Below are 15,729 nucleotides of genomic sequence, written 5' to 3'. Positions count from 1 at the left end.
ATAGGATAGTGAAGCGGATAGCTGAACCATCGTTAAAGCCCTAGAACTCTCCAAAACATTCCAATTACTGAGATCCTGGGGATGGCTTAGACTGATGTCACCAATGTCTATGCTTGCCCCTACTTGGAAAAGTGTGTGACTTCTGAAATGTTCTGGAATGTTTTGCTGCTCCATAGCTCTGATGATGCTTTCTATTTCTCAGGCACTGTGGTTGTGCAAATGTGTCTCATGTTACAACCCCCCCCCCAAATCTCCACATTTTACCAGGAATAAAAAAATATTTATGACACCCACTTTGTATCTCATGTTGACAATATGTCTATGATGTAACCTCTCAACTTTTTTTGGAATTTTTTAGTTGGCTAGAAATGTCAAGAACATTGGGTTTTTTTCCTGGCCCAAATTCAGCTATAGATCAAATGGAAGGACTCTTTGTTCGCATAAAAGGCTGAGAATAAGCACATAATCTTTCATACCAAGTGAGTGAAGTAAGGAAAAAAGTTGGATATCTTTTATGCTGGATTTCATAAAATATTTCTTTTAAAATATCTTTAGGAATACCGTGCAGGGATTTGAGAAGTGAATAGAAAATGGAAGATTTGTCACTACAAAAAGGAGCAGTAATACTTAAAATGCATAATGGATTATTATGTAAGTGGTGGGAATGTATAACCAAATTTGGTTTTTCTTATTTGGGGATGTTATGAATAATTTTGTTCAGACCAAGAATTGGGGACATAAGGCAGGCATATTTAGATATTTTGTTTAAAAAGAAAGAAACTGAAAAAATAGGGAATCGTGGATTTGGTTGCCCTTTGAAACACAGGCCTGATCATGCCTAGGATGAGCAGGCCAGAAGAAAGAAGAGAAAATGGCCATTAATAATTGCCTTATCTGTATAAGAAAGGAAGCTCCAAGCCAGAGCTTACTCCTTGGAACCAAGTTAATTAGCTGAAGAGAAATGAGATGGAGAAAAGTTACTCATTTCTTTGAGAAACTTCAGGGTGATTTGACACCTCACTGGTGAATCCCCTAGAACAGCAGTCCCCAACCTTTTTGGAACCGCGGACCGGTTGGGATGTGTGGGCTCTGTTTGTGGGGGGACGGAGGCACCCTTGTGCACATGGGTGGGCATGTCGCGCTCGTAGGTGGGTGTGTTGCACGCGGGCGCATGCACGCAAGCATGTTATGCCCTCCAACACATGCACGCAAGTGCGACATGTCCACTGAGTGTAACACACCCATCTGCAAGCACGACAGCGCCCGCTGTGCGTGCGTGGGGGGCAGAGATCTGTCTCCACAGCCCAGTCCTGGGAAGCCCATGGATCAGCACCAGGCCACGGACCGGGGGTTGGGGACCCCTGCCCTAGAAGAGTCTAGGAAGTGAAATGATGTGTTGAAAAGTGAGAGGGAAGTTACTTAGTATCTCTAAGCCTAGTATATATTAAGAAGACTGCTATGCTCATCTGCTACCCTTTTAATCTGATTTATACTCTGTGTGCTGTGGAACTATGCTGAAGTTCCATCAATATGTATTAACTTAGGATAGCTAGCTTTCTTGTTTTCTTGTGGACTTTTTTTTAGAAGTGTTCTTGCCTCAAACTTTTTTGAATGCTTATTTGTTTCACAGCTTTTTGACTGTTTCTGAGACATTTGAAACTGTTTGGAAACATTACTCTTTTTGAATTTTTCTGTCTGCATCTTTAGTAAAAAAAATAAAATTTTACAGCAGTTTGGTTATTTTGGGAATAAGAACATGGTTGGTACTAAAGGTAGACCTTGACTTGATCACCTACTGGTTGCCTGTTTATTTTGTGGGTATTTTGATATTCCTAACTTCCAGGGTTGATGTGAGAGCCAAAAACGCCTTATGGATTTTTGGTGACTTCCTAGAACACTGAGCACTCAGAGTGACTGAAAGTGTTGGGGAAAGTACTGGACAGGAAGATTTCTCCCACCCATCAACCCATCTGGCCCTCTGGGAACTTACTCACACCAGGAAAGTATGGACAGTGTGGCTGAGTGGTTAGTGTGGACCTCTGACTGGGTATCATTGTGTACTTTTTTTGAATAATATTAAACAACATCCAGAAGTACTTTACACTTAGGCAATTACTTTATCATACTTTAACATCATTAGGTTTTCAGACTTCGAGAACTTTAAAAAAATCATGGTGGAATTTGCTGAAATTTGTAAATAGTTGCCTTGTAAGTTTCAGAAGAACATAGGCAGAGAGTTTTATATAACACCAGTGTTATAGTTTGGAAAAGGTGACAAAATGCGTAGCATATCCCACCTTTTTGTGGATAATTGCTGTGAAAATGAGAGAAAATAAAGATCACTTCATTGTGAAACTGCAAAACCTTGGAAGGATAAGTGCAGTGTCTTTGTGTAAAAAGGAACTATTCAGAATATGTGTGAGGGGAAATAATGTATGGATTTTAATTTTAATTTTTTTGGCATTTCTATGAAATTGAAGGTAGCACAGTAGTGTCCGTATGTGACCTCCTTCTCTCATAGCATCTCAGAAAGATGTTGGCATTAGGAGACCATAGTGAATGCAAAATAATTAAGTTAATTAGTTTTACTAGTTGGCACTAATACTGTAGGTTAGAAAGTGCAGAGGACAGGGTGGATAGTGGATTTTGAGCATGCAGTGGTAGGTTGAATATCAAGCAATTCTGAAGCAAGCATCCAGTGTTACACCCTGCCAGGTCTTATCAACTCCACCATCTTTTGCATTTCTGATTGGTGGGGGGGTAGCTCAGTGAAAGTTTGGTGGTTAGTGAGACTACCCTCTCCATTGTGCACTAGGGTGATTTCCAGCAATGGGTCTGAGAGATCATTCTCTTCTCTCTAAACAATCCATATGGAATTAAGCGGACAATGGTAGTAGAGAGACATCTTTTTTTTGCCTTCTTCCTTTTCCCAGTCCAAGCAGTATCCCCATGGGATTTTAAGCCACTTCTGTGATAGGAAATGCTAGTATTCTCAAAATTCTATTCCTAGCTACAGCCTTCTCCTCATATACATAGCAGATGTCAGTGACTTTTAATAAAATATTGCACTTTTAAGTTGTTGTTGTTGCAATGGATCAGTTGTGTCATTTTTACCCATTTCAGTTTAATTTGGGTTTTGATACATTCAGTTATGTTACAGAGGAATAATAAGATAGCTTTGCCTAAAGAACCCTCAGCTGTAACAAAACTATGAATATTAAAGTCACCGTGGTATAATTTGTATTATAATTTGTTTACAGTTGGTATCCAGACATTTTCTGTCTGTTGTTCACAGTCAGCTGAATAGTTCAACAAATAGGGAATGAAAATTAATTGCCATAAACAGCATATTAAAACATCTAAGTCTGTGGTGAATTTCATCCTGATTGATGAGGTACTCAAATGTCACAAGCTTTCAGTACTGTATAAACAGACACAAAGTTTGTCTTCTGAAAATTATAATTTGTTATGGATATGATTTTATTTATTAGATTCGAATGTGATTTAATCCTTCTTAGCTGTTTTCTTAGGTTCACTGTAGGATGTTTTGGAAGTTAATGTGCATACAAGGTTAGGTAAACTATAGATGTATGTTCAAAGAAATCTTTTTGAGCAGTTTCATACATACATACCATTCTTGTATGTATCATTGCTCTTAGTAAAATACTGTATATGTTGAAATAGGTTGTGTAAAAGATTAATATTCACTGCAAGTATGTTTAAAATGTTTTTTAAAAAAACAGACAACTGTATCTTTGATTTTAAAAATAGTATTGTTGTGTTACGCTTTGGTATTGTGTAATGGCTTCATAATTTGTCACCCTATTGTGAGAAACACATGTTACATGAATTCACCCTTACTCGGAAACAGATCTGGCAGCAGCAGAAGGTTGTGTCATTGATGCTCTGGGGGTATAGTATTCTGTAGTAAAAGTAGCTCTATAATCATATGGAGGGCTCTGAACAATGCTTTCTAAAAGGGTCTTGTTCTGTTACTCACTATTTTGGATCATTGGAAGATTTTGGTTATTTTTAATCTATCTGAAAAAGTGAGTTGCTCTGTTGCTCTTTACCAATGTTTTATTGTTCTTCTGGCTTCTGCCAATTTTAATTTAGTAGTGAAAAACATTCCTCTGGAAGCCAACGATGGCTATAGCCATTTCTCAGCTCTGTTTCCCTCCATGCTTCCTCTTCTTTTCTTTCTTGAAACGCAACCTCTTTTTTTCCTTCTGGTTTAAACCCAAACCCAAGCCTTGTGGTTCCCCCAACAAGCTGGGGAAGCCTCCTGATTTCATAATGTTCTGAGAAAGCCTAGATCTATAAAATTTGATTCTGTAAATGTTGTCTTAGAGTTATAATATACAGTGCTCCAAAGTGGAATTATAACAGCCAGTGTGGTATAATGAATAAAATGTTAGGCTGGGACTGAAAAGATTTGAATTTAAATCCCTGCTTGGCCATGGAAGTTTAAGAGGATCGGGAGGTGATTTTCACATTGAAAATAGATGTAGAGGAACAGGTAGGAATAAAATGAGGAAAGAAAATGTGCCAGAGTTCTCAGTAGGGAAAATGGACATTGTGCAAGTTGCTCTCCAAGAGAAGAACTTAGAAACAGGCATCCAGAGAAGCTCATTTAAAGAGCTGTATCTCCCACTGATATCTTTGAAGCTAGGCTGGCTTACCTTTTCCCTCTAAATGTAGCAGTGATGAATTAGAATCAAATCTTTCAGGAAAAATACAACAGCTTGCAGAACAATCCATAGAAGTCATTTTAAAGTAAAAACTGCTGTCAGCAGCGAAAAAGGTTTTTTGGCTTTTCTAGAATCTTGACTGTGGGGGCAAGCTTATATCTGAACAACTGTTAGGCATGTTGTGTATATATTTTCTGACTGTTACCAAATGTTCTCTCCTTTTAAAACACTTTAAAAAAATCTAACATGCTGTTTGCTTTTGCCTTTGGGGAAATTGTTTGACAGATATGTTTAAACATTGTGTGGAGTTTTTTCCCCTGTAAACTTTGTTTTGCGAATTTTTATATTGGACAAAAGGAAGCAGTATTCTAGCCAGAGAAGGTTGCTGACCTGCATAGCACCATCATGTTGGCTTTCAAAACCATTACTCAAGTCTTCTAATGTTGGAGGTCACAGAGGGTAACAATTGCTCAGATAATTGATTTTCTTCTTTGGCAGACACTTTATTACTCAAAAGTAGATAGCTGCAAGTTCATGCAAAGTTTATTAACAAAACATTAATGAGAGAAATCCTGTGTTCTGCTAGATCTTATCCCATATGCAGCACTCTTTTTCTTCTTCATTGTACAGTGGTGCCTCACACAACGGGCACCTCGTAGAGTGATGAATTCGCTCTACAAGGCCGGTTTTGCGATTGCAAATGCGATCGCAAAACGGTGCCTGCATAGGGCGAAAATCGCAGAGTGAAGGTCGGCAAGCGGTTCGCTTACCGACCTTCGCTTTGCGACCCACCGATCAGCTGTTAGGTGGCTTCAAAATGGCCGCCGGAAGCCACAAAATGGCCACTCACAGTGTTTTCGCACCCTCGTTAAGCGAGGGGAGGGCGCGAAAATGGCTGCTGGCCATCGGAGAAACATCGCTGTACGGTGAGTAAAGCTGCTATTGGAACGCATTAAACTAAGTTTAATGCGTTCCAATGGCTTTTTTTGATCCGTACAGCGATGTTTTCACACAGCGAGGGTTAATCCAGAACTTATTAACCTTGTTGTGCAAGGCACCACTGTACATTTGTTATTGTTCAAGCAGTTTTCAAGTTACACAGAGCCTGGCAGACAAACTGTTTCAGACTAGGGTTCCTGCTTATAGCCTAGTAGGCACAGTACTGGAGAAAAAACCAGGTGTATCACTTTAAGCAGATTGACCAGGACTTGAGCATTTGTCATGGGATATAATAGATGTACCTTAGCTGGATCGGTATCTTGGAAGCTTTCTCAAATATTTAATTTCCATTATATGGAAATAATGAATTATAGCAGAATATGATGGTAGGTCTGTAAGCTTACAAGATCTCTATCATCATCTCATTCCTTGAGAATTTAGGGCCAATAACTGAAGGTTATTAACTGAAGAGGGTAAGTCCTTGTGATGCCAACATATTCTTTCAGGAGTTATCTGCCAAGAGTTATGTACCTTTGGTGGATGAGTTCAGAGCCAGAGCAGGTAAGCCCAGGTGTTTCCTGCTTGTTTCCATTATATTTGTTTTTCTGCTCTCACTACTGCTTCTGTTTCTTTTTCTTCCCTGCAAGCTACTATGGGAGGGAGAGATTGCTCTTGCCTGCATTGTCCACCTGCAGAGGGCTTTTGTAATTAGGCAGAAGGTTCCATGAAATCATGTTTAGGGTTACATAACTGTTGCCCACTCATGCTTTAATGCGTGTCTTTACATCTGCAAAGAAAAGACATACATTGAAGCATGAGTGATTAACCTTCAGGTGCAGATATTTTCCCCTCTTTACGCTATAAAACTTCATGCTACCATTTACAAGTGAAGAAGAAGAATGTCTCAATTTCAGGTCTCACCATCTCCCAATGTATAATATAGTTTGGTGATGAAAATTACACTAATGAAGCATACTTACATATTGGCATAATTGACATAATTTATTCTGATCACACAGTTCAAACTTTCTAGATTACAATTTATTATTCATATTCTAATATAGCTGTGAGAAGTCATTTGGCTTAGATGCTCACATTCTTTTTGTACATGCATTATTGCACTGAATTCACAGTAACGCTTGAGGATAAAATATTAATAAACAGGGAACAGTTGCTTCTCCAAGAGAGCAATTGATGTCTACAGTGTTACTTAAGAGACCTCTACACAGCAATCTGTGGCATTAACACTACAGACTGGAATCTTTAATTGCATAAAATTTTTCTCATTTGACATGCTAGGCAGCTAGGTAAGAATAAATTTTGCTTTCCTTGCATAACCGAGTTACAAAACTATTGATGAACATAGCACTTGAAATCAGGAGAAGTAAATCATTTGAGCTAAATTTGGAATGATAATATTTTTCTGAGAGCTGTTGGGAAGAAAGAGGAGTACAGGATCATCTCAGTATATGACATATTCATATAGTACATGTGTGGATAAGGGTTGTAGAAGTTATGTATTTCCCTTCCACAGTTAGCCAGGAAGGTTCTCATAGAGTAACTAATCAAACAGTAACATTATATTTTGAAGAGTGGTCAATATTTCTCCAATGTTCCCAATCAGGACATGAACAATGTTACACATTTCTTGTATCCGGTTCTCAAGGGTTATTTTTCCCCCCTGTTGCATAGAATTTATTTAGGTCTACAGCTAATAGTTATCAATAAAATCTATACATTCAATGAATTTTTTGATTCCTGGTTTTAAAAGGATTGGGCCATTTGTGTATCTTGTGATATAAAATCAGTTCTCTAAGATTATATGAACTATTATTTTCTGACTTGATGAGATTACTAATCTACTTCTTTAAATGACTGAAGCCTTGTTCAGGCATTCCTGAAAGGCTTTATGTAAAGCCATGAGCAGGGTGCCCCTGACACTGTATATGTGACGCCCTCTTCCCCAGAGCTCACATAGAGTTCAAATGTTTGAAGGGAAAATTATGTTGCAGATATGGTTGTATACATGTAGGTCTTAATATCAGTAAGAATCCCAGTAACACAATAATGATAATCCTTTGTTCCATGCAGTAATTCAGCAACATCCAAGTAAATTGCACATCACTTTAATCAAGTGCTCTCTGGTAAAGAGCTAAGACAAAATCACTAGCAGAAAAAATAATAATATTATAAATGATGTATATATTTTGGTCTGTCTTCTCATTTAATTTAATCCTGCCCCCCCTTCATACTTGTATGACATTTCAGATTTGGAAGAATGTGTGTAATATGGCCCTGTGTGGTAGTTCTAAGTGAAAGACATGACATGTGAGGTGTTTAATTCTAGGTTGGTTAGCCTGCTAAGTCAAAAGATATAGTATTGTGTATAATGACTAAGCCATAGAAATTGTTACATAAAACCAATTAAGTACTGCAGGATTTTGGAATGAACTACCTTAGATAATCTGCTGTCCTACTTTTAATATACTGGGAAATTTCCCAGTATGAGTGCCCTCGTGTACTCAGGTATATCTGGTGCTCAGATTGACCACTTACAGGACATCTGTAAGAAAAATTTATTTAGTAAATATTAGTAAAAATTGTTCGTTGCACAGTATGAACAACATCACACATAATTTAAGAATAATTGTCCAGTATTAAAAACTTAATCTTCTCTTGCTTCTGTGCCAACATGGCCATTACTGTATTCGCAAAGGCTTTCGCGGCCGGGATCTTAAGGTTGTTGTGGGTTTTTCGGGCTATTTGGCCATGAAGATGCTGGCCACAGAGACTGGCGAAACGTTAGGAAGAACAACCTTCAGAACATGGCCAAAGAGCCCGAAAAACCCACAACAACCATGGCCATTACTGTTTTTATTGTTAAATGATTCTGTTATGGCACATTTAGTTTCTGCTTGGCTTAAAGTACTTTTTTTTCTTTCATCAACAGGGATTTTCACCTGGACCTTTGAGAGTCATAAAATTATTACCTACTGATTAATATTTTTCCCCACACATTATGTTTAGAGATAGTATATTCTTTGGACAATATTGTGCTGCTAAATTAAATGCATAGCCAATCATGAAAATAATAGATCTGCAGTTGCTCATCTCACCATTAAGTCTCATTTCATCAGTGTATGCATTCAGATAGGATAATTCTTGCAACATTAACATGGTTGCAATCTTTTGTAGCAAAATATGAATATTGTTGGATGCATTATTTGGATCCGATTGATTGATTGAGTGATTGATTTGATTTGATTTTTATACCACTCAATGTGGCTGCCAAGGACACTCTGGACAGTTCACATCTAAATAAACAGATAAACTACAGTATGAAACAATGAAATACAATAATCAAAATTAAACATCAAATAAACACAAACTAGCAACATAACTAAAAACTAAAAATAATTAGGATAATTTAAAGGCAAGATAGCAGAATAGATAGTATAAAACACTGTGTTAGGATGTTAAATACTCCGGGAAAGGCTGCCTGAAAAGCCGTGTTTTCAGTGACTGTTTAAAAGTTCCCAGTGAAGGTGAATTCCAGACAAAAATCAGAGGATAATATATTTATTTGATCACTAAAATAGATGTTAAATATTCCTATATCAAGCAGAGTATTATAAAATTCCAAGTCCATTCAAAAGTTCTGAAGGATTCCAAAGATTCCTTTTTATAATATTTATAGTGGCCACTATTTCTGTTTATTGCTTTTCCATCTGCCATGGCTCCCAAATCAGTGTATAATGGATGTGTTAAAGTCACTAACAACGAATTAAAGGCAGATTTAAAAGATTCTTTAAAAGAAAATTTGAAACATTCCTTAACAGCCAATGTTAAAATTATTCTTAAAGATCCGATTCTTTTGTAATAATACTGTTCGGCTGCTGAGATGGAGCTAGCCTGACATTGGTGAGGAGGTTTTTATGCAGACAGGGTTTTGCTACAGTGAAATACCTGGCTTGGTGCTCACAAAACTACCCTGTCAGGGTGGTGGGACTTACACAAGTGCCTCTGTCAAGGGTCTCAATTTTTAGGCAGGCACATACAGGAGGAATGAATATTTTAAGCATCCTGGACCCAAGCCATGGAGGTCTTTGTAGATCAAAACTGGAAGCCTGAAATGAGTCTGGAAGTGAATTGAAAGTCAGTTGATTCAAGACTGATGTTACATGGTGTCTACAGCATATACTGTACAGCAGCCTGGCTGCCACTTTTGCATTAGCTGTAGTTTCTGAATATTTTTCAAGGACAGCAATATGTACAGACGATTACAGCAATCAGGAGGTAATTTTGGCAGGAATTGGTGCAGCTAAATCTACATTCTTAGGAAGGAGCAAAAGTGATGCACTAAGTGAAGCCGAATAAGGGCATCCTTGGCCAAGGCAGTTCTTGTGATTTTATCTAGCTCTCCAGGAGCAATGATGAGTCCAAAGGCATTCCCAAGCTACGAACCTAATCTTTCAGGAAAAGTACAGACCCGTCTTGAGCAGATTATTGTCCAAACCCCATCTTGGCTTTTATGTTGATCAAGAGAACCAGATAAGCTTTAATTTCTTTAGCTATATATCCAATCTCTCAGGGCATCCATACATTGATTCTTAACTTCCACAGCCTCCTAGCACCAGCAGAGAAAGAAAAATAAGAGTCCGGTAACATCAGTGGGATGTAGTGATGCTGCAGGCTAAACTGCAGAAGCCTGTGCTGCAGGGTCAGAAGACCAGCAGTCGTAAGATTGAATCCACGCAACAGAGTGAGTTCCTGTCGCTTTGTCCCAGCTCCTCGCCTTAGAAAACCTTTTAACAAGTTTTTAACAGCTGTGGGAGTCAACAGACTCATCCAGCAACTTTGTTCACAAGCTCTCTCAGAAAGTATGTGCCCGGTGGGAAGCTGTGGAACAAACCTCATGCTGCTTTGCACTGACTACGCCTCCCAGAATGCTGTGGATCTGATGCAAATATGACATGACAAGGTATGATTACCAGTTTCAAGACATAAAGCTGGAGAGAAGGCAGGAAGAGGGCTTATGCCACCACGTGTAAGGCAAAGGTTTTACATTTTATATTTTAACTGAAAATCTAATAGGGAAAAGCAAGGGGACATGGTGCTGCTGCAGGCTAAACCGCAAAAACCTTTGTGTGCTGCATGGTCAGAAGACCAGCAGTCGTAAGATCGAATCCACGCAATGGAGTGAGCTCCCGTTGCTTTGTCCCAGCTCCTTGCCAACCTAGCAGTTCGAAAGCATGTAAATGCAAGTAGATAAATAGGTAGTGCCTCGGTGAGAAGGTAAAATGGTGTTCCCTAGTCATGCTGGCCATGTGACAACGGAAACTGTCTTCGGACAAAATGCTGGCTCTATGGCTTGAAAAATGGGATGAGCACTGCCCCCTAGAGTCGGACATGACTGGACTAAAAATGTCAAGGGGAACCTTTACCTTTACCTTTAACATCAGCATATTGGTGGAATCCAAGCCCCAATTCATGTTATGTTTCTTTCTTTGCATACAAACAAGCTACAGAATGCAGATATCATCCATCATTGCTGCATTCCTTGCACATTCAAATGGCACAACTAGTCACACTTAAATACCTTTCAAAGCAATCCAATAAATTCTAATAGTGTTCTATAAATTTCTGTTCTTCTTATTTCCATATGAAATGTCCTAATAAATTTGGTTGTAGAGAGAGGGTTGTTGGAAGGACTTGGATGCCTTTGGCAATGTTTATAGCTCTACATTCGGTAATAAAGTTTTGACACCGCATTTTTGGAAAAATGAGAATTAATGTCAGCCACACAAGCTTTGTCAGGTTTCAGTACTATCACAATAATTCTCCTTTGTCTAAGCAAGGCTGTGAGCAGGTGGAAATATCAGGTCCTAATTCTTACATAGTCTTAACTCTAGTGTAAGACTAGTGTTGCTTAAATTCCAAAAACTGGTAGTAAGATTACTAACTGTAGGTGGTCATTGGATCACAATCCATTAGAAAATACACAGAACATACATGGTCTATTTCAGAGTGGGGGTCCTTAGTTTGTAAAGCCTTACATGGTCAGTTGGTTGGTTCTTTCCTTCCTATAATTTTCATCCTGCCTTTCCACTAATGGCTTCATGGATAACTACATGGCTCTCCATGTAATGAGCTCATGGCTCTCTTTCTCCCCACTGTAAGTGGCCCAGAATCACTCAGTGAGTTTCATGGCTAGGTTTAAACCCTGTACTTTGTCCTAACCCAGCACTACCTGAGGCTTCTGTATTCCAGTACCTTTGGAAGTAAGTTGAGGGCTGACAAAGAGCAAGGACTTTCTGTATTGGCATCCCCGTTATGGAAGACTATCCCTGAGATGCTATCCTGCATAGCCCCTGAGATCTTTTTGTTGCCAGATAAAGACTTCTTTGCCTGTCTAATGCTTTTACTGCAATTGTTTAGTTTTTCATGATCTTTATACAGTATTTTATGTGTTGTTATGCAACTGGACTGCTACTATATATAAATTCTGGTCTTTTAAAAACATATATATAAAACTAAAGCTTTCCCACAAATTCTCAGAGTGACAAAACAAAATACAAGCATTAGAAATAGTTAATACATATATATCTAGCAAAATCCAAAGAAACAAACCAAACCAAAAAAAAAAGACAAAAACGTGGCACCTTAAAGTCTAACTATTATATTTCAGTGTGAACTTTCGTGGCCAAGTGCACTTTGTCAGACACATGGAACAAAATGAAATGCTGGATGCAATACCAATATGCATGCAAAACATACTAAATATTCATTAGCTGTAAGAGTATTTTTTTCTGAATTGGGTATTTACATCTTGCATGCAGTGATTTATGGCCTGTGTTTGGTGTTAAATTGTAAACATTCCTTCAGGAGACAGAAAACAGATGACACTCATGAGCAAAAGGGAAGGGGGAGAAGAGGTTGGGGGTAAGGGCTGTTAAAAACTCAAGATGGGGGGAGAATATGTAAAAGTGAAATAAGATAGTAGAGGAACTACGTCTGTATTCATGACTTATCCACAAAAGCTCACATTAAAATATAATAGTCTTTAAAGTGCCACATGTTTTTGGCTTTTTTGTTTTATTTTGTTTCTTTTGATTTTGCCTGATATGCTTGCACAGACTAACGTGGTTACCAAGAGGTAAACATATATATCTATTTTAGAGAAAACACAGGTATGGGAACTAGGTTAACAACAAATGCCTGTGTGTTTGTAGTCCCTTATTTATTGAAGTCAATGGAAAGGCATGCTTTCACACATGGGGGGGGGGAGTCGAATAGCTGAAGCAAAACTTAAAACAACATGCAGTTCTGCTTGAATATACATTCCGTGCCCTTGCTGGTTGTATTGTTGGGATTGCTAATGAAGAAAGTTTCACAGCATTAGAAAGCAATCTGTCATAGTCGGAGGATTTCTATGACATTTCACATTTTCTCTGCAATCTACATTTGAACCTATAAGCAAGTTAAAGCATGTTTATATCTGGCCTCTCTCACCAGATTACTCATAAAGAAGTTCAAACATAGATTGCAGGAAAAAAATGACGTGTCATAGAAATCCTTCCCCTAGAACATAACCAACAGTAGAGGTTACAATTTGGATTTAAACTGTAGCAAAGCAGCTTGGGCATCTACTGACTAAAACCTTACTATTCTCAACGTACAGATGCCTACACCTTAAGGTAGTATGTAAGAGGTGGGGGATAGTAAGGTCTATGAGAAAAAAAGTTTCTATCAAGTACATACATCAACTATGTATGTACTTGATACATACATAGTAGTGTATGTATCAATTTAGTGGAGGAGGTGGGAGAAAATCATACTTGTATAGATATGTGGTTTTCTTAGAGCTTCAGTTTATTATTACAGTGGGTAGGTTAATATAGTCCATGCAGTTTTGTACAGTACTTGTTTGGCATTGGATAAATACAATTGAATTGTGTTCATTCATGCATTGTTAATGAAATTTCATGAAGAGCCATGCAGTGAGAAGTTATCAATCTAGCAGTAACCCAATGACATGTAACATAGCAAATTGGATTTCAAGATGTATTTCTTTACACTATTTGTATATAAAAATCCTGTTCTAATCTTTTAGACACGTAATTTTGTCAGCACTGGGATATTGGTTCTTTGAAGTTCACCCTGCTTCAGGAGTCAGTTTTTGAAGAGGTTCCATTTGTAGAATCGGTGCAATATTGATTGAAATCCTATCCTCTCTGGCATTATATTGCAGTCACATATTTCATTCATTGGCTGGATCTGGAAGAAATGGAAGGAAAGGAAATGGAATTGGTGGTAAAATTTTGATAGGTCACTTTCTCTGTCAGCAGCCCCGCAAACATCTTGTCAGGGTTTGAAGGACCTTCCTGAAAGAGTTTACCATTCTAGTCTATTTCAGTTTGTTGACAAATAAAAAGAAAACAGCAACTTAACTTTGATTTCTCTTTTCATTTCCTGCCATATAACTTCAATTCCTTGTAATTTCCTTTGTGTAACAGTTCTCTTTTCTACTTATTTGTGTCTGAAAAAGTGGATTTTGATTCACAAAAGGTCTTTAATGTGGCACATTATGCCACCATCCCCTTTAATTTTGTTATCTACCTGAATGATTGGACTTTTGTACAGGGTCTGAGCAGAAGAAAGATCACAAGGTATATCCTCTTGATTTTTTCAGTATTCAGTTTTGGGCATAATACTACTGAAACAGTTACTTTCGGGGCTTTATTTATTATTTGTATTTCATGTTTGTATAGTAGCACGTATAATTATAATTCTTTTTATCCTTATCCAGAATCTCATTTTAAAAGAAGAGAGAGAGAGAATATTTCCAACATTCCCTTTGCGATGTGCTAATTTTGTCTAGTGCAAATTTAGAAAACATTACTTTCTGTTATCTTCTGATTTAATAGCGGACTTTTTGTGAGCATACAAATACTGTGGCATAGACCTATTAAATATTGGCTAGTTTTATAAAGACTCTACATGTTGTAAGCTTGACAGTGCATTTAGTAAATGGGACATATTGTCTGTTATCTTCTAAATCAACTTTGCTAACTCAAAGTTCATATTTTATATCTCCGTTCCTTTTAGCATAGTAGATTTACAAACTTGCATCTGAAATGTGAGCATCAGTGCATTATGAATCTGGGTTATTTTTGTGTACCCTTTATCATCTTTGTTGAATTGCATGCTGATCCTTTTAAATAACTTTGAAATATGTATAAATAGTTGCTTTAATAAAAGGCAGTACCTGAATAATTTTGCATCTTATGGTTTCAGAAGGCAGTCAAAGCAATGTAGTCTCGATAAGATTTGCAAAAAGAAGCATGTAAAAGGGCTCTGCTAATGCATGGACTGGAAATGTCACTGTACTTTGTCAGATGAGCTAAGGAACTGAACAGTTTCTTTGGTCTCAAGACTTAGGAACTTCTCTGAGCTGTACTTAAGGAATCAGCTCTGCAAAGCTCTCCCAAGGAAAGATTAGTTTCTAAGATTTGGACAAAACATAGATGCATAAATCTGATTTTTCTACAGGTTCCTTCAACAAAAGGTTTTCTATCATCAAGCATATAATTTGGACAGAAAAAAAATGAAATTCAGAAAACAAAATATGTTTTTGATATAAAGAAAAATGTATTTTGTTCTTACCCAGCTGCATTGCCAGAAGTGGAGGCTTTATCTGTAGGCATAGTTCTTCTTACACATTTATATTTTTGCTGCAGAATCAGTGCCAGTGTTGTGCTGGTTTCTTAGTTTTTTGTTTTGTTGTTTTGTTTTGTTTGCTCCTTGCTATATAGGTACCATTTTGTGTATTGCATATATGACATGCAGCTATGCTTATGTACGGTTCATACACACACATGTGCGTGCACACACGCTCTATACAGACATATACAGGAGTGGCCCATGGACTGAAGAGGATGCTTCAGACCAGAATTTCACCTCTTCCACTCTGGTCACAAGCTCAGCTCACATTATGATGCAGGTTTGAATGTAAGCCACCTTGTATCCTATTTCGTAGCCGCCTTGTGAATCTGGGGGAAAGGCAGAATATAGTAAATCAAATAAATGTTTATATTTA

This window comes from Pogona vitticeps, chromosome 3, assembly GCF_051106095.1.
Source record: "Pogona vitticeps strain Pit_001003342236 chromosome 3, PviZW2.1, whole genome shotgun sequence".
Lineage (NCBI taxonomy): Eukaryota > Metazoa > Chordata > Lepidosauria > Squamata > Agamidae > Pogona > Pogona vitticeps.
The sequence above is the reverse complement of the archived record's forward strand: the minus strand, read 5'-3'. Positions refer to the sequence as shown.